Source organism: Kogia breviceps, chromosome 4 (genome assembly GCF_026419965.1).
Source record: "Kogia breviceps isolate mKogBre1 chromosome 4, mKogBre1 haplotype 1, whole genome shotgun sequence".
Taxonomy (NCBI): Eukaryota; Metazoa; Chordata; class Mammalia; order Artiodactyla; family Physeteridae; genus Kogia; species Kogia breviceps.
The window spans coordinates 2,644,873-2,666,395 of record NC_081313.1 but is presented as its reverse complement, the minus strand read 5'-3'; positions in this window follow the sequence as shown (position 1 = coordinate 2,666,395).

The following is a 21,523-nucleotide window of genomic DNA, read 5'->3' as shown; positions in this document are numbered from 1 at the left end:
AAAAACAAAAAATGACCTGACTTTAAAAATGGGCAGAAAACCTGATTAGACATTTTTTGAAAGAAGAAATATAGAATGCCAACAGGCACATGAAAACAAACTCAACATCACTAATAATCAGATATGCAAATCAAAACCACAATGAGGTATCACCTCACACCTGTCAGAATGGCCATCATCAAAAACACCACAAATAACAAATTTTGGCAAGGATGTGGAAAAAAGAGAACCCTCTTGCACTGCTAATGGGAGTGTAAATTGGTGCAGCCAATATGGAGAACAGTATGGAGGTTCCTCAAAAAACTAAAAATAGAACTACCATATGACCCAGTAATTTCACTTCTGGGTATATATACAAAGAAAATGAAAACACTAATTTGAAAAGATACATGCACCCCAATGTTCCTAAGCATTATTTACAATAGACAAGATATGGAAACAACCTAAATATTGGTCAACAGATGAATGGATAAAGAAGATGTGGTATATATATGTATTAATATATATGTATATATAATAATAGAATATATGATATTTATATAAAAAATAATTAAATATTGACATTGGCAACAACAGGTATGGACCAGGAGGGTATTATGCTTATTAAAATAAGTCAGACAGAGAAAGACAAATACTCTATGTTGTCACTTATAAGTGGAATCTACAAAATAAAAGGAATGAATGAATACAACAAAACAGAAACAGACTCAGAAGTAGAGAGCAAACTAGTGGTTACCAGTAGGGAAAGGGAAGTGGGGAGGGACAAGTTAGGGGTATGGGATTAAGAGATACAAACTACTAGGTATGAAATCAATAAGCAACAAGGATATATTGTACAGCAAAGGGAAATATAGACATTATTTTGTAATAACTTTAAATGGAGTATAATCTATAAAACTACTGAATCTCTATGTTGTACACCTAAAACTAATATAATATTAAAACTAATATAATATTGTAAATCAACTATACTTCAATTTAAAAAAAAGTGATTTGGTTCTGATTTCATTTATCATAATATATTATGAGGGATTTCCCTGCTGGTCCAGTGGTTAAGATGACATGCTCCCAAGGCAGGGGGTCCAGGTTCAATCCCTGGTCAAGGAAATAGATCGTGCATGCCACAGCTGAAAGTTCCCACACACTGCAAGGAAGATCCTGCACACAGCAACGGAGATCCCATGTGCCGCAAGGAAGACCCAGCACAGCCAAATAAATAGATAAACAAATTAATAAATACTTTTAAAATTGACATACAAAAAATATTATGAAATAATGCAAGAATCTGTTGTATGATGCATTCATTCATTCATTGGACAAATATTTTTGATGCCCAGAATGAGTGAACTGCCATTCAAGCACTGGGTAGTGGTAGAGGGGCACAGAGGGACAGGATGGCAAAGCTACTGCCCTTGTGACTATTACCTCCATACATGATGCTTTAGCCAGGATGCAGCTCTCACGACCCTGGGAAGAATGCCTCTCCTCACTCAGAATTCTGCTTGTGTATACATCTTTGCACGCCTATTGAATTTTCTTAAGTTAAATTCATAGAAGCAAGCAGTTTGGACCTTGTGGACTCCAGGCCCTCTAGGAAGGATGGGAAGGAGGACGGTGTGGTCCAGAGGTCTGGATTTTAGGTCTGGAGCCCATAGATTTTGTCTGACCCGGAAAGGGTCTTGGTCTGCCCCCCCCCCATTCAGCTCCTGTGATCAGTGGCCAGGTGAAAGATGTCCCTCCTTTGCTGGAAGAAGAGCTCACATCACTGGGAGTATTTGCCCTTGTATCCCCTCTGTCAGTGTCGTATACAGGCATTCACTGGATCAATCTCCTCCCCACTCAGAACGAATCCATAACTCTGCAAGGATGGTCCCCAGCCAGATCTACCTAGACCCTCCCAAGCCTAGTCTGGCTTGCCCTCACCCCCTTGGGCCTTGCTATGGGCTGAATTGTGTCCCTGTAAAATTCATATTTTGAAAACCTAACCCTCAGTGGCTGTATTTGGAGACGGGGCCTCTAAGGATGTAATTAAGGTTAAATGAGGTCATAAGGATGGGGCTAGAATCGGATTAGTGTCTATAAGAAGAGACACCAGAGGATGGGCACTCTGTCTCTCTCTCTGTCTCTCTCTGTCTCTCTCTCTCTCTCTTCGTACACATACACTGGAGGAAAGGTATTGTGAGCACACAGAGAGAAGGCAAGCCAGGAAGAGGGCTCTCAGCAGAACCCGAACTGGCCAGATCCTTGACCTTGGACGTCCAGCCTCCAGGACTGTGAGGAATAAATGTCTGTTGTTTAAGCCCCCCAGCCTGTGGCATTTTGTCAGAGCAGCCAACGCTGGCTGTGGAAGAGCCACGCGGACCCAAGACTGAAAAATGGCCAAGGCTGAGGGTAACCCCACAGTGGGCAGGACACACGGAAAAGAAGCGAGGGGAGTCTGCCCCAGACTGTCTGGGGACCCAACAGTTGACCCCCAGCAGGCTCAAAGGCAGATTCTGGGAGACAGTCAGTGACCTGGCAGGTGATGATTCTGGAGACAGACAGTTTTATAGAATTAGGTGGTGACGCGCCGTCTCTGAGTTGGGAGGAGAGGTTCGGGCTGTCCCCCTCCACCAACAGAAGCAGACACCAGCCCGGGGCCGGGACCAGGAGAGGCCAGCCTGGGGTCCAGGGCACAAGGTAGAGGCAGGCCCTGTGCGACCAGAGAGGAAGCAGCCCCTTAAATGTGCGGCCAGGGCCTCGCATGCCTCCTCCCTGCCTGGCTGACTCAAACTTTGGGAGCTGATGCTAGAGAGTCGATCGAATCAGTACGTGATGGATCGATCGCAACTTTGAGAGGCTGCAGATATCGCAGGGAGGGACTCACTCTGTTCACATCTCCTTCGCCTTGACTGCAGCCTGTCCTGCTGCTGCGGCTCAGAGGGTGAGGTGGCCACCCTGGGAGGTGGAGAGGAAGCCCAAGAGGTGATGTGTCAAGTGCAGAGGAGGGCGGTGAGGGGCTGGCTTCTCTGCCAGACAACCTATAGTCCCTGAAGCCTCCTCCCTCCACACCCACCTGGCTCCGGAGTCGCTTCTTCATGGAGGGTACATCCTCTTCCTCCCACCTGACAGGTGCCCGGTGGTCGCCACAAACCCAAGAAAGGCATCCGAGGCTCCCAGAAACATACAGGGCCCCCTCTGACAAGCCTGACAGTCGGGACCTTGTGCCCTTGAAACATAAACATATTTATTTACTTTCTGATTCAGAGAAGAGAGAGCTCAGAGGGGCGAGGCCTCATATCCACCAGTCCTCCGGCCTCGAGCCAGCTGCCTGGAGCTCAGTTCTCATGCCACATGGCTGGCAGGCCCTCGGGTGGCCACTGCCCAGATGGCCGGCCAGAGGATGGGCCTGCAGCCCTGGGGACAGTGGTCCTCAGTTGCACAGGGAGGAAGAGAAGGCCAGATGATCTGCGGTTCTGCCGAGCCCTCACGCTGAGGCCCAGGCCCTTCGATGAGACCGCCCGGTGCTCGGCTGCCGGCGGGGCTCAGGAGCAGGGAGCTTCTACAGGGTGGCCAGTGTGTGTGATGACAAGTCTTTTCTGCTCACTTGAAAACCCCGAATCAGAACAGTTAGGAAAATGCCCGCTGGGGCTGGGTCGTGGTCCAAGTCAAGGAGGAGGACGTGTTTATGAACACGCCATAATTCATTTCTTGTTTCCCCAGTTCACCGAAGGGTGCTGGGCTCCCTTTGAAGTTTAGGACAAAGACGCACAATCGGTGACCATTACGTTCAAGAATTAACAGCACCTCAGTGCGGGGTCAGGCAAGCTCTAGGGGAAAGAGCAGCCAGCACAGGGCACCCCGCCGCTCTGGGTTCAAATTCCGCCGGGCCGCGCACCGGCTGCCTGACCTCAAGAATGCTCCTCGGCTTCTCCGAACCTCTGCTTTCTCATCTGAAAATGGGGGTTATTACAATCATTTCATCCAAGCTTGCCTTGAGGCTCACGTAAGAAGAAATAAACATATAAAAACGCCCGTGACAGCATCCCGCTGTAGCTGTAGTCCTCTCCCCTTCTCTCTGCTTCTGGGAGCAGAGTACATAAGTGGTTACAAATAAAGCCTTTTTCATCAGAGGGCCTTGATTTTAGGTCTCGTCTGTTGAGTGACTGTGGGTCCTGGATCTGCATTGGCCTCTTTGAACCTTTGTTCCCCATCTTGAAATACTTGGTAATAACATCCAAGTTCCTTTATGCTCAGTTAGACTTCTTTCTTCTTGCCTAAAGTAATAGGCGCCAAAGACAAGTTTTAAGCTAAGACAAGACCTATACATAAATGCTTTTCCAAGATCATTACAAGTTGTTTACAGTTTCCTAATGATTTTTCAAATAATTTTAACCTCAAATCAAGTATATATATCTGTCAACTTGGTAGGAAGCACATTTCACCATAAACTGGCATCATACGGAGAAGAAAACTGTAGAGAAAGAAGATGAGTATAACACTTGGTTTCATTCCACAGAGCATTTCCTCCCCAGTGCCCATGGCAAAAGTCTAACTCTTCCTTGATCCGGGGTGAACCACGCCCAGCACAATTCATCCGATCAAATGCTAATTATTTTTCTATTGAAGTGGTGCTTCCTGAAGATATTTTGTTATTGAAAATATGTAGCAGCAGGCCAACAGGACCAAAAAAGGAATATCCAGCTTTAATCCTGTCCTGATTGGCAGCCCCCAAAAGCTCTAAATAATTTAACAAAGACTAAACTTCTAACAGCTCAGGAGTGACATGCACAGAAGGCACCTTCAAACAGGGGTGCTCCTCACACAATGAACGGAGCCCTTCTCGGGCCCACTGCCTCCCTCTCCATCTCCTTTCTCCTTGGAAACTACAGTCCTCCTGACTTCATGGCTTCCCTTGCTAGTAGTTTGTTTTATAATTTAAAACATTAAGGTTGAAAGGAAACTTGGGGGAAGGAGGGCCAGAGTGCCAGGCAGCTCCAGTCATCTCTCACCTGGGAAGGTGGCTGCGTAGGCAGCGATGACCGAGAGAGCTCCTGGCCCTTTGTTTGGGGCGAGCGGGCCTCTGGCCGCTGGTCTGGAAACCCATCCGTGTGCTCCTTCGCATGGCAAAAGTGCTTGTTCCAGGAACGTGGGATCCATCGGGGGACAGGGTGGACGAGGATCCCTGACCCCTCTCTTCTAGGAAGGAAGAGGTCATGCCATAAAAAATAAACAAATAAACATACAAATAAGCAAATCGTCTCTATGTGCCATGAAAAAGTATAAAAGAAACAGAGACGGTGGGGGTCAGAGGAACAAGCTGGGTGGGAGGAGGGTGGTCCAGCAGACTTCCTGGAGAAGGTGGCATTTGGGGAAGGCCCTGAGGGAGGGAGGGAGGGATGAGACCTGCCGAGAGGTGGGGGAGGACAAGCCAGAACAAACACACCAGGTGGAGTTGCTGGGTGTGTCCAAAGCTCCAAGGGGCAGAAACAGGGAAACGCTGCTGGTTTGACTCAAAAAGTGAACCAATTAAACCAGCAATTAAGAAAGTGAGGCAGACAGCATATTGCAGACAGGGAGCAATGTCAAGAAGGGCAGGTGTCGAATGGACTGGAGAGGTGCCTTTGCAGGCGCGGGGTGGAAGGCACCGTACATCTCCTGCAGCGCCCCACCCCTACGTCCCCCGGGAGCCACTCATGAGCTTCGGGCTGGGGCTCTGGTCAACCTTGTTGGGATTCCTTTTGTCCTCTCTGCATGAAGGGCCAGAGTCAAACTGAACAAGTGAGTATTTTGAAAAGCATAGATGCGAGAAGTATTCAAACTCCTTTGCTGATCACTGATTCCCCGAGTTCCAGGTAGAGTCTGTTCATAAATCCCAAATCCATGTCAAGTCATCTGGAGGAATCTACTGAGAGTAGCCCAAATGGTCACGGGATGGTGAGCATCAAAACGGTGACCCTAGATGAAAGTTGTTAAATTGCACAACTTACCTTTATGAATATATGGCCCCTATGTCAACTCGAGGACCGTAAAGTTACAGAGTATGTAAAAAAAATTTGAAAGGAGAAGGTGCAGAACAATCCGTAGTCTATCACTACATGTGTAAAAGCATCTGTACAGGATTGTACATAAAACACAAATCCCCTGGAAGATGTACACAACCGAGTAGCCTTGGTTGTTGGACAAGGAATCATGTCTAGTCTGTGGGAGTTAGAGGAGAGATATTTTTTTCCATGTGCACTTTGACTTATTTTTTAAATGTCATACTATAATATTGCATTATGTATTCATAAAAGTCAACTGAGTATTTTGAGGACAGTAAAATTTCTTTTTTTTTTTTTTTTTGTGATATGCGGGCCTCTCACTGCTGTGGCCTCTCCCATTGCGGAGCACAGGCTCCGGACACGCAGGCCCAGCGGCCATGGCTCACAGACCCAGCCGCTCCGCGGCACGTGGGATCCTCCCGGACCGGGGCACGAACCCGTGTCCCCCGCACCGGCAGGCGGGCTCTCAACCACTGCGCCACCAGGGAAGCCCCAGTAAAATTTCTTTTAATGGGAGATTAAAACTGTTGCATTTGTTTGTGAAGAGATGCCCAGTAATGAATAATTATTTTCTCAGTGACTTAGCTCTGTGGCTGCATCTCATCCCTGTGGCTTTCCAACAGCGAAAGCCCCGTGCATCAAACAAGCTCAGAGAGGTGACCAGACGAGGAATCTTACTGCCATGGATATGTCATCATATAAGATTCCAAAGCTACTTCCTCATAAATGTAATAAAGTATGTTCTCACAAGGATATATAAACTAGTTCAAGTTCACACCTGCATACTCTTAAGAAAAGTTGGTCTTTAGTTGCTATGACCCATAGGCTCTAGAATAAGTTGATCGTTTCTTGATAAGCATGTCCTCCAGACCAGGAAGCGTCCACAGAAAAGACGCTCTTGGAAACCCATGCATCTTTCCCATCACAATACTTTTTAAATTTTGCATTTTTGTGTCAATTATAATTAAAAATGTAAGGATCTATAAGAGCTCTCTGTATGGATGAATTGGCCCTGGTTGTGGCCTGCTAATAAGAAAAAGAGAATTGGAATTTATTGACCAGTGATTCTTTTGTACAAGCAAGGTCCGTTCGACACCATGGTGACTGAAATGAGATTTCTCTACAGTTCAAGGGAGCGGAGGGTGATGAGGAGTTTTGTCACCACATAGCACAGAGTATGTTTAACGCAAAAGAAACAGAGCCCTAGAAGTCCAAACAGCATTCACACGGAGAGCAACAACTTAATTTAAACCAAACGACACACTCATGTTGTTAATTTAAGTATTACTGATTGTAAAGCTTTACTTGCATGTAATTTTCAATTTTATGTGTATAATGGCAAGTGTAAAGGGTTTATACTAGTTTTATATGTGTACATCTTCCAGTAATAGAAATTAAAATAATTTATGTCAACACTAGGGATCATTGAGAAAATGTATACCCTTTTCAGAGAGCCCATGTAGCACTCATGATGGAGAAACACTACTCGGTGAAGAGCCCTATGAACTAAAAAAAAAAAAAAAAAAACAGATTCCTTTGTGAATACTAAGGCTTCTTTCGAGAAGAGAGCAGAATAGGGAGGGTGGGAGGGAGGGAGACTCAAGAGGGAGGGGATATGGGGACCTATGTATACATATAGCTGATTCACTTTGCTATACAGCAGAAGCTAACACACCATTGTAAAGCAGTTATACTCCAATAAAGATGTTAAAAAAATTAAAAAAGAAGAAGAAGAAGAAGAAAGCAGAGCCACGCCACCCCATAAAGGGATGGTCTCGACTGCATTGCCTCGGTGCTTATGCTCAGATGTTAGGCATTACATTGAGAATGCACGTACTTTCTTCTTCCACTCTCCTGTCCAGGTACTAGCATCCGGATGGGGCTGTGGATACACTAGAAAGGCTCCACTTGTCTGGTCTGAAGCACAGCCATGCTATTATACAGTAATTCCTGAACGTTCTGTTTCTTCCCTAACTTGTCCCAGTAGATAAAGAATCTTAAGACAATGCATTCAGCTGCAGGTAACAAAACCCTACAAAGAGCGGCTTCCACAGAGTGAGGCTTAACTTTTCCCTGTGTAACAAAATTCTGCCAGCCGGTGGCCTGGAGGCTTGAGGGTGCCGGGTCCACATCTCTGCAAATCTCTCGTCCTCTGTCTCATTCCTGGAAGTTACCACCCCTCCTGGTCTCCAGACAGCAGGGGGACGTCCAGGGCACAAGTCTGCTCTGTAAACTGGGATAAGGGCCTTCCAGGGTGGAGACTGTTTCTGTTCCCAGATGCAGGACGCGTGCGGACCAGTCAATATCCGTACCCTGACCCCTCGGCCCGGCCCGGCCCAGATCACTGGAGCTGTGCCAGCGACCAGAGCAGGGTGGAGAGGAGGAGATGGCAGCCCCGCCACAAATGAGTCTTTCATTTTCACTTTTAAAAACACTGTCACACTGGCTGATAGCTGTAAGAAACCTAAGAATTGTAGGAAAGTCCAAAATTTATGAAAACAAACGAAAGCTTTATAAAAATGTGCTTGGAATATCAGCCTGTTAGATGTAATAACAAAAACACTCGTTTGGTGTATCCAATATTGTTTGGACAAGATTCAATTCTATTTTTAGGAGATTTCAATTTCCTTTCCCATAAACTCTATGAAATACAGTATGTATCATATTTATAGTGACCCTTTAGAAGAGTGTTACACTTTTGGACCCTTTAATAAGTCTAAATGAGATGGTCTCCCCCTCACCTCACTGAGCAAATAAATAGACGGCCGTGAAAATCATTGGAATTAGGCCTGTGTCCCTTTCCCTCCCAGGCTACCCCATCTTAAAGCTTCCCGTTCCTATGGCAAGAGCTCTCTAAAGACAGTTCTAGGCAATAAAGACAATATTTAGGGCCATCTGGTGATTCCATTCAATTTATTTCTTTGACAAGACTTATAAATAAGAAAGCATAATTTCCAGAAGCAATCATGAAATTTACTAGGCAAACCGCATGCTGCAGCCCCCTCTGCACCCTTTCCCTTCTCGTACACATGTGTGTCCTCTTACAATGTGAGGCTTTTACAGCACTTTGCATTTGCAAAGCACTCTGCAAAATTAACCAATTTATTCTCGGAGAACGTAGGGTGCTGGTACACACAGTGCAATGGAGTAAACCGGCAGGGCTGTTCCACATCTGAAGAAAGTTATCCCAGACTCGCACACCCCACAGATAACGTAGTGCACCCCCATTCCCCAGGCACCTGCCATTTCACGACAGGTCACCCCTGGAGAAAAGACTCCCCACGCTCTCTGCAAGAAGGCCAGCATCCCGACTTCCTTGTGCTGATGGAAACAGCTATGTCACCGCCAGGTCCCCAGGGCAGACCAGGGCCACCCTCCCAAGTAGCATCCGTCCCCCAGTAAGCCCCAGGAACCCAAATGGCTAGCGGGTAGCGCTGTCCCCGTTCCTCCCAGTGACTCCCAGTCACCGAGCTAAGAATCAGGCTGAGTTTCACGGGGTTTCCTTTGCTTTTCTAAATGAGCCCCCCAGTGTAAAGTCACATGAGTCAGATCTGCATTGGTATAAACTTATCCCAAGGACCCTGAAATCACTCAAAACGTGTTGAGTGTCAGTCCTTTGGATCTTTTCCCAGCGACTCTGATAATGAGGAATGAAAGTTAGAAAGTGCCTTGCCTTACAAAATTTTAAATCAACTAAAGTTCAGTAAAAAGTAAAATTAAGTGTTTAAAAAGGAAGAAAGTCTCTTGCTCACCCACTCCATGGAATGTTACTCTGCAATAAAAAGGAGTGAAGTACTGTCACACACAATGGCCTGGGGGAGTCTCAAGGGATTTATACTGAGTGAAGAAAAGCTAGACCCCAAAGGTTACATACACCGTGCATCCACTTAGATAATGTTCTTGAAAGGCCAGGATTCTGGAAATAGGGAGCAGATTGCTGGTTTCCGGGGGTGAAGGCGCATGGGGAAGGAGGGGTGGTGTGGCCAGGAGAGGGCAGAGCGCCTTGCGGAGCCCTGGTGGTGACCAAGCTTCTGCACCCCGATCGGGGCAGTCTCCACTTGCATCTGCACAGCGACCACGTTGTATGGAGCTGCACGTACACACAGCAGTGCAGGCAAAACAGGTCATCGGGCAGGACGGGGGTTACAGCAGTGCTGACGTCTGCTGTGACTTTGTACCACATTTTGTGAGATGTTTGTCATTGAGGGAAACCAGACACGGGGGCTTGCTCTGTGTTATTTCCTACAGGTGCAGGGCATTCTACAATTATCTCAAAACAAAGTAAAAACTTTAACACAAAACTGTATCGGGTCCCAGGACTTTCGCCTGGACTTCGGGCAGCAGACCTTCGATTCGATGAGTCTGCATTCACCGTAGAAGGCACTGCCCTTTCCACCCTGTGGCCAGAGCAGAGTCTGTGGTCCCCATCGCAAGCCGGCATCTATGAGGTCTGCGGTGGACCTGCGGGCAGAGGGGCCTGGCCAATGCTTCCTGCTCAGGTTTGAAAGCATTGATGTTGCCCTCCGGTTGTCCTTTGGCCAAATCTGACACTACCTTCCTGAAGAAAAGTGTTTGGAAGCCATTTCCATATCATTATGAATATCTTCTAGCTCTCATGGGGGCAGGGAGCAGGATGTTCAAAGAACAGCAAAGCAACGTGGGGAGCAGCCCATGGATAAGCCTAAGACCGGGTCTTAACGCAGCAGCCAGAATCCTTCTATAAAACACGATGGGGTCAGGCTTCTTCTCTGACCCAGCACCCCCAGGGACCCCCATTTCTCTCTTCCTAAAAGCCCGAGTCATGACTGTAGACTCCAGAGCCTCCCCCAGGCTGCATCTATGGACCCCTAGTCCTTCATTCCTTCCAGGCATGGGGCCTCCTCACCTGCAGTCCAGGCTCTTGGCACTTGCTTCTCTCCCTCTCTGGAGACCTCACACCCTGGATACCTGCATGCAGGGATAGATCCACGTGTGGGTGACGGAAGCTTATACAAGGGTGGGGGGGGATTGGGAATGTTTTAAGGAAAAGAATACAAAATTACCAATAGAAATAGGCACAGAAGTGGATTTTTATTTGGAATGAGAACAAGAAATTGCAAAGTTGAAAAGTTTAATGAAGACCACATATACCACAAAATGCAAAATGATTACATATCTTACTAATCAACCGCCAGACACACTTTTATAACACTGTTTTCCCCATTTTTATTGCTTCTTATGACAATGATTTACTCATATCATCTTTCCACAGCGAGGAGAGATGGAGGATGGAGTGCAGCTGATTGAAATCTGGCTTTTATCTCTAGTGTTCCGAACGCAGGACCACGTACATCACACATAGGTGTGCGTGCTCTTCGTGGTAACGCAACAAGTCTGTGCTCGACAAACAAATTCTGGTAAATTCGTTGTTGCTCTATTTTCTGCTTTTTTTTTTTAAAAAAAGAGAGGGCTTCCCTGGTGGCGCAGTGGTTGAGAATCCGCCTGCCGATGCAGGGGACACGGGTTCATGCCCCGGTCCGGGAAGATCCCACGTGCCACGGAGCAACTAAGCCCGTGAGCCATGGCCGCTGAGCCTGCGCGTCCGGAGCCTGTGCTCCGCAACGGGAGAGGCCACAACAGTGAGAGGCCCGCATACAGCAAAAAAAAAAAAAAAAAAAAAAGAGAGAGAAAGGAGAGAGAGGATCCTGCGTCTACAGTGGAACATGCTGCACAGGAAAGAACATTCCGGAAGGGCCAGAGTTCCAGCTCAGACCAAGCGTGGAGGAGACCTGAATCCCCTCCATTTCCAACTCTGCAAACGGACGACTGGAAAAAGGCCCGGCATCCCACGCTGCAGGCCTAGCTTCCAGCGCGGCCCCCGAGACACACCTGCTGGGAGCTGGTCCTTCTGGCCGGGGGTCTTCTTGCCCTGAGCCACGAGGGTGGCCTCGTGGGGGACAGGCACAGGCCCACTAAAGGCCGAGTCCCTATGGGAGGCCGTGTTCGAACCACATCCGCGTTCACTGACTCCACCAGCGGAGCCCAGTTCGTGCTGCCCCAGATCCCCAAATGTCCACAGCCCCCCACCCCGGGGCCGCCCCACCCCAGGGCAGTTTGACAGAGTGGATTTCAGCGTGGGGAGGGTCCCACCTGCAGGTAACGTCTTTGTCCTGTGAGGCACCAGCAGGGCCCCCAGGCCCGGCCGTGCAGGGAGCTCTCGCGCCCCACCTGCCCCCCGCTCCTGCCTTCTCTCTTCTCCTCAGCACTCGCACTGCCAGTTTCCTCGGTCATTCCACGTGAGCGTCTGGATGCTTTCCCACCCCAGAATACAAGGTGCGCCTTCTGCGGGGTCCATGCCGGGTCTCTGGGCCTAGACGGATCCTGGCACAGGGAAGACATTCAGGAGATATTTGCTGAATAAACTGATCGCAAGCTCTCGCGTCCCTAACAATCTCTCCGCGGGTCTGTGCCTGGGTACCCGTGATGCGCGCGTACGTGCTGCGGCCGCGAGGAACCAGGACACCGCTTGGCTGGGGGTGCCGCCTGCGGGGAGGCTCCACCTCCCAGCACTTTTAGGGTCACAGGGGGTCATAGAAACAGGACGTGGAGGAGCCTAGGGTCAGGGCTGGAAAAGCCCTGGATGCTGGAATCCCGCGGGCCGAGGAGGTCTTGAGAGGCGCTGGGATACGGAAACCTGGAGGTCGGAGGATGTGAAGGCACGTCTCGCCCCACCCCGGGGCCGATGCGGGGCTGCGCGATGTTGAGTCCCCCTGGTGGCCGGTTTGCACGGGGGGGTGCCCTGAGGAAACCAGGGAACCTAACAGCTTCCCCAGGAGACAGGAGGGCTGAGGGTCGGGCTGGTTGGATGCACAATCCCCCAGCTCCAGAGTCTCAGCAGCTCGCAAATAGCAGACCGGGGAGAATTAGGACTGGAGCAGAGTCCGATAATGGAGTGACTCAGGTCTCCAGATGGGCGCCAACCCAGGGCCCTGGGAGGTGGAGCCAGTCGCCGACCTGAATTTGACAAACTGCCCGTCGCAGCTCTGTGGAAAGGGCAGCGCCTCTGAGCGGGTCCAGTCTTTGGAAAGGTCTGCAGGAAAGACACACCTAATCTAACCCGGTGTTTCCCAAACTCACAGTATTTCCTTGCGTTCGGGTGCTTTGAAAAAAACGTTTCTGAAGTCAGGGTGCATCTGGGAAGCACTGTTGGCGTGACATGTCCGATGAATTCCAGAAAAACTGTTATTAAGTTAATGGTGCATATTACAGCTGTCAGCACCTTAGAATTAAGGAAACATGATATTTAATTATCCACTGTTCTACCGAATTTCCCCCTGAACCCTGAGAACGGAGTTTAGGAAAAGCAGCTCGTAAGGAGAGCACAGTGACACAGAACCTCTCGACCAAGGTGTTGGGAGAGGACAGGATGAAAAGAGCACAAAGCCCCGCTTGGGGGGAACATCCTGGCCCCCCAGGGCCCTGCCCTCGCTGCCTCCGAGCCCGGTCTCCGGGGCAGCGGCTGCTTCACGCCGGTGTACGGGTGCCGTGTCCGGTGGTCCTGCCTTTGGCTCCAAGTCACCGCAGCTCAATGCCCTCAGAACGGGGAGCCAGGGAACCTAACCGCAGCCCAGCGTCAGGGACCCCCCCCCCCATCCCGTCCTTGGTCCTGCTTGGTGAGGTTCCTGGGAGATTGGCCCCAGTTCTACAAAGGCCTATCCTGGCGCTTCATAGGTGAGCGAGTCCTCGCCGGACCCGTCACCCAAACCTCCTGCCCCGCCCGCTGGGAAGCTTGAGGGACCCCAGGTCCTCAGTGTTCCGGGAAAGGTGGGAGCCACTCACCTGCTCCAGGACGGACCCCAGGGTCCGATTGCACGGGGAACACCCATCTTAGTGCGGGACACACACGGGCTCTCTCCTCACAACACCGAGGGGAACTTCAGGATTCATTTGGAACCGAGAATAGGGTCTGCACTGAAGCTCAGAGCTCCCACCCGTGCAGGGGGTGGGGACCCGCGGGACCCACAGGCGGGCCAACACAGCAGAGAAAATGCAAAGAACAAAGGACGGGGGGGCGTGGTCTAAATTCGAAACCGTGGGATCCTCGCATTTTACTTCAGCATTGATTTCACTTGCTTACATCTGCTGGCATTAACAACAAAAGAGCGAGCCTGAATTTTGAGACCACAAAAGGATTTCTCCACAGCCTCGCGCTGTCGCAAAGGGGGGACCAACCAAGGGCAGAACCCCTTTCGCGCTTTTTGTCTTAAGAGAGAAAGTTTCCTCCAACGGGTTGATTTTGAAACACTTCAAACCTATGAGAAAACAGCACAGTGGACATCCATGTATTTTTCACCTGGATTTACGGGTTTATGGGCTGCCAGTGTGGAGTCACGTTTGCCTCTTTCCCGTTTCCCTCTCTGTTGGTTTCTCCCTCTTTCTGTTGCTGTCACACACGTACGCACACGCGCACACACACATGCACACACGCGCGCGCGCGCACTCTCTTTACCTGAACCACGGGACAGTAAATCGTAGACGTCATGATGAGGAGGGGGTAGGAGGATGAGACAGAAAGACTCCAGTAGGCGCAGGCTGATGACTCCTAGAACATTCTGCGTTTAACTTTGCCCTGGACCTTTTGAAGTGAACACCTAGGAGCGCTAGTCTTTTAAATCCCTATGAGAACAAGAAGACGTGAATTGTCCTTTCAGAATTCCTGTGGTTAAGACAATGAGTATTTTTATTTCATTTCAACTTTTATATATGTTTTATGTTTATCCATCCTTTCAATCCATTTATTCATCAAATATAACTTGAATACCTGTCCCGTAGCAGATGTATTCTACTCAGGACCTTTCATCTGTGTCTCAGAACCCTTTCGTTTTTTTTCTACCCCTAAATCCTTCATCAAAAGGCTTCCCTGGTGGCGCAGTGGTTGAGAGTCCGCCTGCTGATGCGGGGGACGCGGGTTCGTGCCCCGGTCCGGGAGGATCCCACGTGCCGCGGAGCGGCTGGGCCCGTGAGCCGTGGCCGCTGGGCCTGCGCGTCCGGAGCCTGTGCTCTGCAACGGGAGAGGCCACAGCGGTGAGAGGCCCGCGTACCGCAAAAAAAAAAAAAAAAAAAAAAAAAAAAAGCCCCGAACTACAGTACGCCAATACCATTGTCACACCCAAGATAGAATTGATAGCTCTGTGTCTTTATTTCCTTCACTCCCCAGCTCCCTCTTATTTGTCGTTTTGTCTTTCCTGGTCTTGACTTTATGGAAGAACATTTCACAGTCTGATTTGTCCTTTTGTTTCCTCGTGATTAGACTGAGGTTAATATTTTCAGCACGCTTCACTTATGGGAAGTGTCCTGTGGGTCCCCCAGGCAGGCCACACCCTGCACTGCACGGCAGCTTTACTCCTGGATCTCCTGGTGGAGGTGAAACAAAGCAGGTAACTCTCCACTAGAGAAAGTTGAAGAAATGCTGCTACGTCCACGCAGAGGAGTCTACACAGACGGAAAAAGAACGAGGAAGGTCTCTGTGAACTGACGTAGAGTGATTTCCAGATAGGTCTTTAAGCAAACTGCAAAAAAGAAAAAAAGTGGAGAAAGCGTGCGACTCATTTTAAAAAGATAGAAAAATAAATGAATGTCTGTATAGACTTGCTTATTTTTGCAAAAAGAAGCACAAGAAAGATACCCCAGAAACTCATGAGAATGGATGACATGCAAGAGACAGACCGCACGGGATGGGAAACTAAGAATGAGACTGAGATTTAAGAATTCCTGGGCCTGGGCTTTTAACTTTTGACCTGCGCAGGTTTTCACAGTCAAAATAGTAAAATGCAATTTTAAAAGGCTAAAAAAGTGAATTCTTACATTGATTTCGCCAAGAAATAAATAAAACATGGTTCAAGGGACAGCATAACTACAAAGAAAAAATAATTCATTTGAGTCCCCTTAGAGCCAGGAGCCCCTTCTCTCAGCGCTGCCCACATGGAGCCCCCGTGCTGCTGTAACAGCAGGCGGGGGGCAGGGCAGAGGACCACCCGTGAGGAATGACCGCAGGTGACGGATGGACATTCTCTTTTCTTTGTCAGGATGTTCCTCATGGGGTCACATGGCATTTACCCGACCACACTGATCCAGTTGGGCAGGGTGTGGGGCTTGGTCTCAGAAAAAACACGTCGCCTGTGAATCCCATTAGCATCACGTGTCCAGTATCTGATTGGTCTGGGGGCAGCCAGACTGGGCCACAGGGGTTCTGCCTCCCCGCGGGTAGCAGGCAGCGGTGCTTCTGGCTCTGGTGCTGGGAGAGGACCACTTAAAGAGCACAGGCTGCTCCAGGCTTCACTTTGGCCCCATGCTTCCACATTCTAGAACAACTGTGCTGCCACAAGGTGGCCCAAATTCCCAGGAATGCCATTTCGTCTCAACAGATGTGGCTTAGAAGCATCTACGTGGCACCTACGGAGAATGGTGATGGACTTATTTCCTGGGCTCTAAATCTTGACACAGCATTTACTATCTGGATTCAGATGGAGACCATGAAAAATGTACAAACTCAGACATCTCCATTAGACGGGCCATAAAAGGCACGTGTTGAATAGCTTTCCAATATTTTCAATGTCCTTCTCCCCACTCTGAGAATTTAGTGACACTGTTATGACTGTTTGGGTGATGGGAGAGCTGATCCCTGTTACCGCTGAGCTCTCCCTGGGGTTTAATGACGAGTGAGATGCAGGCACGTGACATGCAAAGTCCCCTGTATTTTTATAATTATAGGTAATATCTCACAGTGGGTTACATGAGCGTCTCGTCAGATGTGTAATGAAATGGAGAAAATGCAATTTTCAGACTCCAACCCACCTGGGTGCATTTCCCAGGCTGCCACATTCTTAGCAATACCTAGACCTGGAGTGAGATGCTTGAATTTCCTGAAGCTCAGTTGTCTAATCTGTAAACGGGTTATTCTTTTATTGACCTCATGAGGGTTTGCGGAGGTTGGATGAGATGATAAAGGGGTAATGGATGTCTGCCACCTACGAAACGTTTACTATTTAGTAATTGTACATTGTTACCTTCTTTTTCCTAAGCTGGTCCCTTTTAGAAGTCAGGAAGCAAGGTAACGGAGACAAAACAGGAATAATAATTTCTAAATTACAATTTATGAAACCATAAAAATAGCTTACCAGTGTCTGATTCTAAGTTCACAAAACGAATCTCAAACACTACTTGGTTCCCTGAGTAAAACTACTTCCTCCTTCTAACTTAGTCTTTTGGTTGTAGTTTTTTCCCACAGTAAAATTTAATCAATGGCATAGACTCAGTTAAGCTGAATGTTTTGTTTTGGTGCAACCGAAGGCCATTTTGGAAACTCCACTTTAGGTATTTTATAGTTCTGAAATCGTGTGGCATGCCATCTATTTATCTGAAGTAATATGTGGACACCTAAGTTTCATTATTCGGAAGTGGGAAATTTTAATCTGTGGCCTCATCTTCCTAATGGGTCCACACGAAAAGTGCACTAACAGCCTCCTCATGGACTCCTCCCCATCACAGCTGGTTGAAAGGACCTCAGCGTACTTTGTTGTGGTTTCCATAAGGACCAGTTTTCACATCCCGTTTCCCACGTTTCCTGCCCAAAGCCATCCTCCGTCATCACCACTGGCCGACACTATTAGGTTTCACTGGGGGAAAAAAAGCAGACGACTCTAGGTGAGAAATAGTCTAAGATTTCACATTTCAGGAAACCTTAAATGAAGGTGAAAGTAGTCGAAAATCAGAGACTGAGAGCTCTCGGGATGCCTGACACTGACAAAAATGCAGATGAGAATCAGAGGGAGGCGGTGACTGGCTTTGTCATGTGGGGAGTCCTTCCGAGCTCCCATCACTGAGCACCTCCACGCTTCAGTCTTTTCAGGGCTAACATCCCCCAAATGAAAGAGCAGGCAAAGAGTGGCAACTATTTCGTCAGGTATGCTAGTAAAAAACTCAGAAGAGAACGTATTGGGCTAACAGTATTAGCAGTGTACGGTATTACTGTGGCCTTTTCAAGGACGTTTCCAATATCAAAATGCTGTATTCCATTGCTGCTGCAGGTCCTGGAAATGGCCATAAAGAAAGCAAAATGGCGGCAGCAAGAAACACTTACCCTATTCGTTTGCTTGCTTTCTAAGAAGAGTTGCACTTACAATTTGAAGGCCAAGGCTGCTTAAGGGGCCAGGTTGAAGTCAAAACAGGAACACAGCACACGTTGTTTTGCAGTCTGTCTCCACCCCCCAGGATTCAGGAACCGTGCTACACAGGCTGGAGTGTACAGACAGGTCTGGGAGGCGGCACGGATGCACCTCCAGTGGGGCCGGATGGGCACCTTGTTTGGGCAGCCTTCCCCCAAGGAGCTCGTAGCCCAGCGGCTTTGTCGAAGGAGATCGAAGTGGCACTGACATAGGACGGATGACCCCTGACAGTGCAGTATGCTCAGACTCCCTGTCGCCGCGGTGGGGACACAGGGAGGGCCGCACAAATGTGTCCCTGCCGCCTGCTAGCTGCTCGGCTTGGGGCAGGCCCCTGGTCACCCTCTCCCTCAGGCCGCTCATCTCTAAGATGGGTTCACAGCACCCGCAGTGTTGCTGTAGGTAGTCAGCTCTTGTCTGTGATGGGCTGGACATGACACCTGGAGCAGGTCCCCCTCCCCGAATGGTGGCCCCCTGAGTTGATAACTAGGGGTTTCTTGATTGTGCACCAACCTGTCGTCCTGGAGAACCTGCCAGCACCTCTGTGGAATGTCCCTGTACACCCAGTCATTACTACAATGGGGGTGGGGGGAGAGGGGAGTTTCACATGTCCACCACACACGGTGGACCCACAAGAACCAATGAGCAGAGGACCTGCCATTCTTGACCCAAGAATGAAGACCATGGCAGGTTCTGGAGGCCCAGAGTCTCCAGGGTGGCTGCAACATTCATACATTGATGTAAGCGCCGACGGCAAGCAGGCTGGGCCTGGAATACAGCCATGGTCCTTCCAAGAAAACCGTAGGGAAAACAGCAGGGCTGGCTGCATCATCCAGACCCAGAAACACCTCGGATGGGCCAGGCCAGAGCCCGTGCCTCAGTCAGGAAGGAGAAGCATTGTTAACAAGCAGAAAAATAAAGAGTTTTCATATACACGGAGGGGGAAAAAAATCTAGTGGAAAGTTCAGCCATTCCAACAGTTATGCTCATAAAATATTTTTGAGCAAATGACTCTGCTTTTAACAGTGATTTACTGAATCTCATACCCCAATGTGAACCAAAGTCATAAAAATATAATGACAGTGCCAAAGTAGCAGTGCGTTTCAATTTTGAGTCCCAGAATAGCAATGCATGTTTTCAATGTTTAGTTCAAGTTGTTTGAATGTCCAAAAACTGTGTTATGAATTGCCGTTGGAGTTAGAATTAATGCAACAGAAAAATAAAAAACATCACTTCTCTTCCCGCCCTCCTTCCCATCTTCAACCCGACACCCAGTCTCCCAGGTTCCGGCCCAAACACTGAGGCTGCCACCAGGCAGGGAGCAGAGCAAGCTTTCGTGCCTTTCCCGGAGTTGCCTGCCATCCACAGCAGCCAGTTCTGAGACCCATCTTGATGGGGAAGTTTTCGGTTTTTGCTAACTTCCTGGCAGAAGGGATCATTATTGCTCCAAGTGGCATAAGATAAGGTTGTCCTCAAGTCAGGGGAGCGTCAGCTCCTGAAAGGTGGAATATGCCCCCAGAACACTGGAAGCCTGTGATCGCCTGAAACAGGAAGCAGGAAGTGACGCTCCTGAAGATGCCTGCAGAGCCAGCCCAGCTCCAGGTAAAGGGAGGAGGGGCCCAGGCAATCCAGCAGGTTGCTCTGGCCCAACAGCCCCGACTCAGCCTCTGCTGCCTGCTTCCCGTTATCCCCCATTTCCCAGCCCCCTTTACTTTCTACTTTCTCCCTAAGTTCCATCGGGAGTTTCTGCAGGTTTCTGAGTTCCAAGCCACCCAGAGCGATTCACGGTGAGTCCCCACACACGCCTGCTGGGGCAGCCTCGCCAGGAAAGGCACGTGGTGGCAGCCTCTCCTCTGGCCCCCGGGATGTAGCAGGAATTAAGAAGTGCAGCCTCCACCTGCTGAGTAACTAGGCTAATGGGAGCTAAACCTCCCACCGGATCCAGGCTGGTGAGGGAGCCCTCCTCTCTGTGGGGGTGACCAGGCTGAGCCCTTGCTTCCCAGAACCCCCTGCAGGCGTGGCTCACAGTGGTGGATGGTCCCGAAGACGCTGTCCCCAAAAAGGCAGACAGGAGAGGAGAGGAAAGAAGCTGTCACAGGCGGGAGACAAATTCCTGAAGATAGACTGAGTGATTAGCTAGCACCCTTAGAACTCCAAACCTTGAGGAAGGCGAAAGAAAACAGCTGAGATTTTGCAAAGGCACCCACGATGTGCTAGAATGCAGAACCGCCTTTACGAAGGCTTTTTTAGGGCCTCTCCCTTCAGCCCAGGAGCAGCAAGATGAGGAAAGTAACCGATATTAGTCAAGCACCTACGATGCCCCCGGGGCTGGGCTGAGAGCTGCCCCACCGCTCACCCCCCCACACACCCCGTTCAGCCTCTCGTCCGGGGCTCAGGTAGGCAGGAGCGCCCGACACTCAGAAATGCTGCGCTTGATCCCCAAAGCCTCGCCGTTCCAGAGGACGGCTGGATTCCCACCCGCCCACGTCGGTCTGGTTCCGGTCCCTTTTGCACAAAAGCATGAGCCCCCCGGAGGAGAAGCGCCTCTTCCTGAGAGACGAAGGAAGAGCATCATGATGGCCTTTATGCTGAGAGCAGGGAGGGAGGGGTCAACCCTCGTCTAAAGTTCAGCCCCATCTCTGCTTCCGAGATCCTTGTGTACTTAAACGGGTAGACTGAGGAGCAGCTGCACCCATGGGAGTCTTGCCCGTTTCCCTAGGACTTGAAAGAAATCGCCCGTCTAGGGATTTCCATCCCCACCCCTGCGAGTGGATGCTGAGCCCTTTCCACCGTCACACAGAGCATCTGCTCTACTGCCAACAGCGAAGGCCGGACTGTGAATAAGCTCCTTGAAAAGAAATAATCTCCGCTCACGTTTAGCTTTCACACAAATTGTCTTTTATCATGATACAGCAGGTTACACGTCACATTTTCTGGGTTGAGAGCTCTCAGAACTCCCACTTGTGAACTAAAGATTGCAGAAAATCTTCCACCAGGTGGAAGCTTCCAGGGTGGGTGAAAACAGCACCCACCTTGACACCCCTTCCCAGCAGCCCTCCTGACTCAGGGTGCAGAACTGAACCAGCTGCTGCAGCTGGGGACACCTCAGGCGTCACCCTGGCATCCCCTGGCAGAATAGGGACGTGGCAGAGAGAGGCCATCCAGGGCCCCCAGGCACCCCAGCCAAGCTGCCCTGAGGACCTGGGCCCCCGGCCCGCATTACAGAAGAAATGGTACACTCGGGAACACAGGCATGGACTCGGAAGGGTGTCGTGCCACCCTGCTAAGATAAGAGAGAGA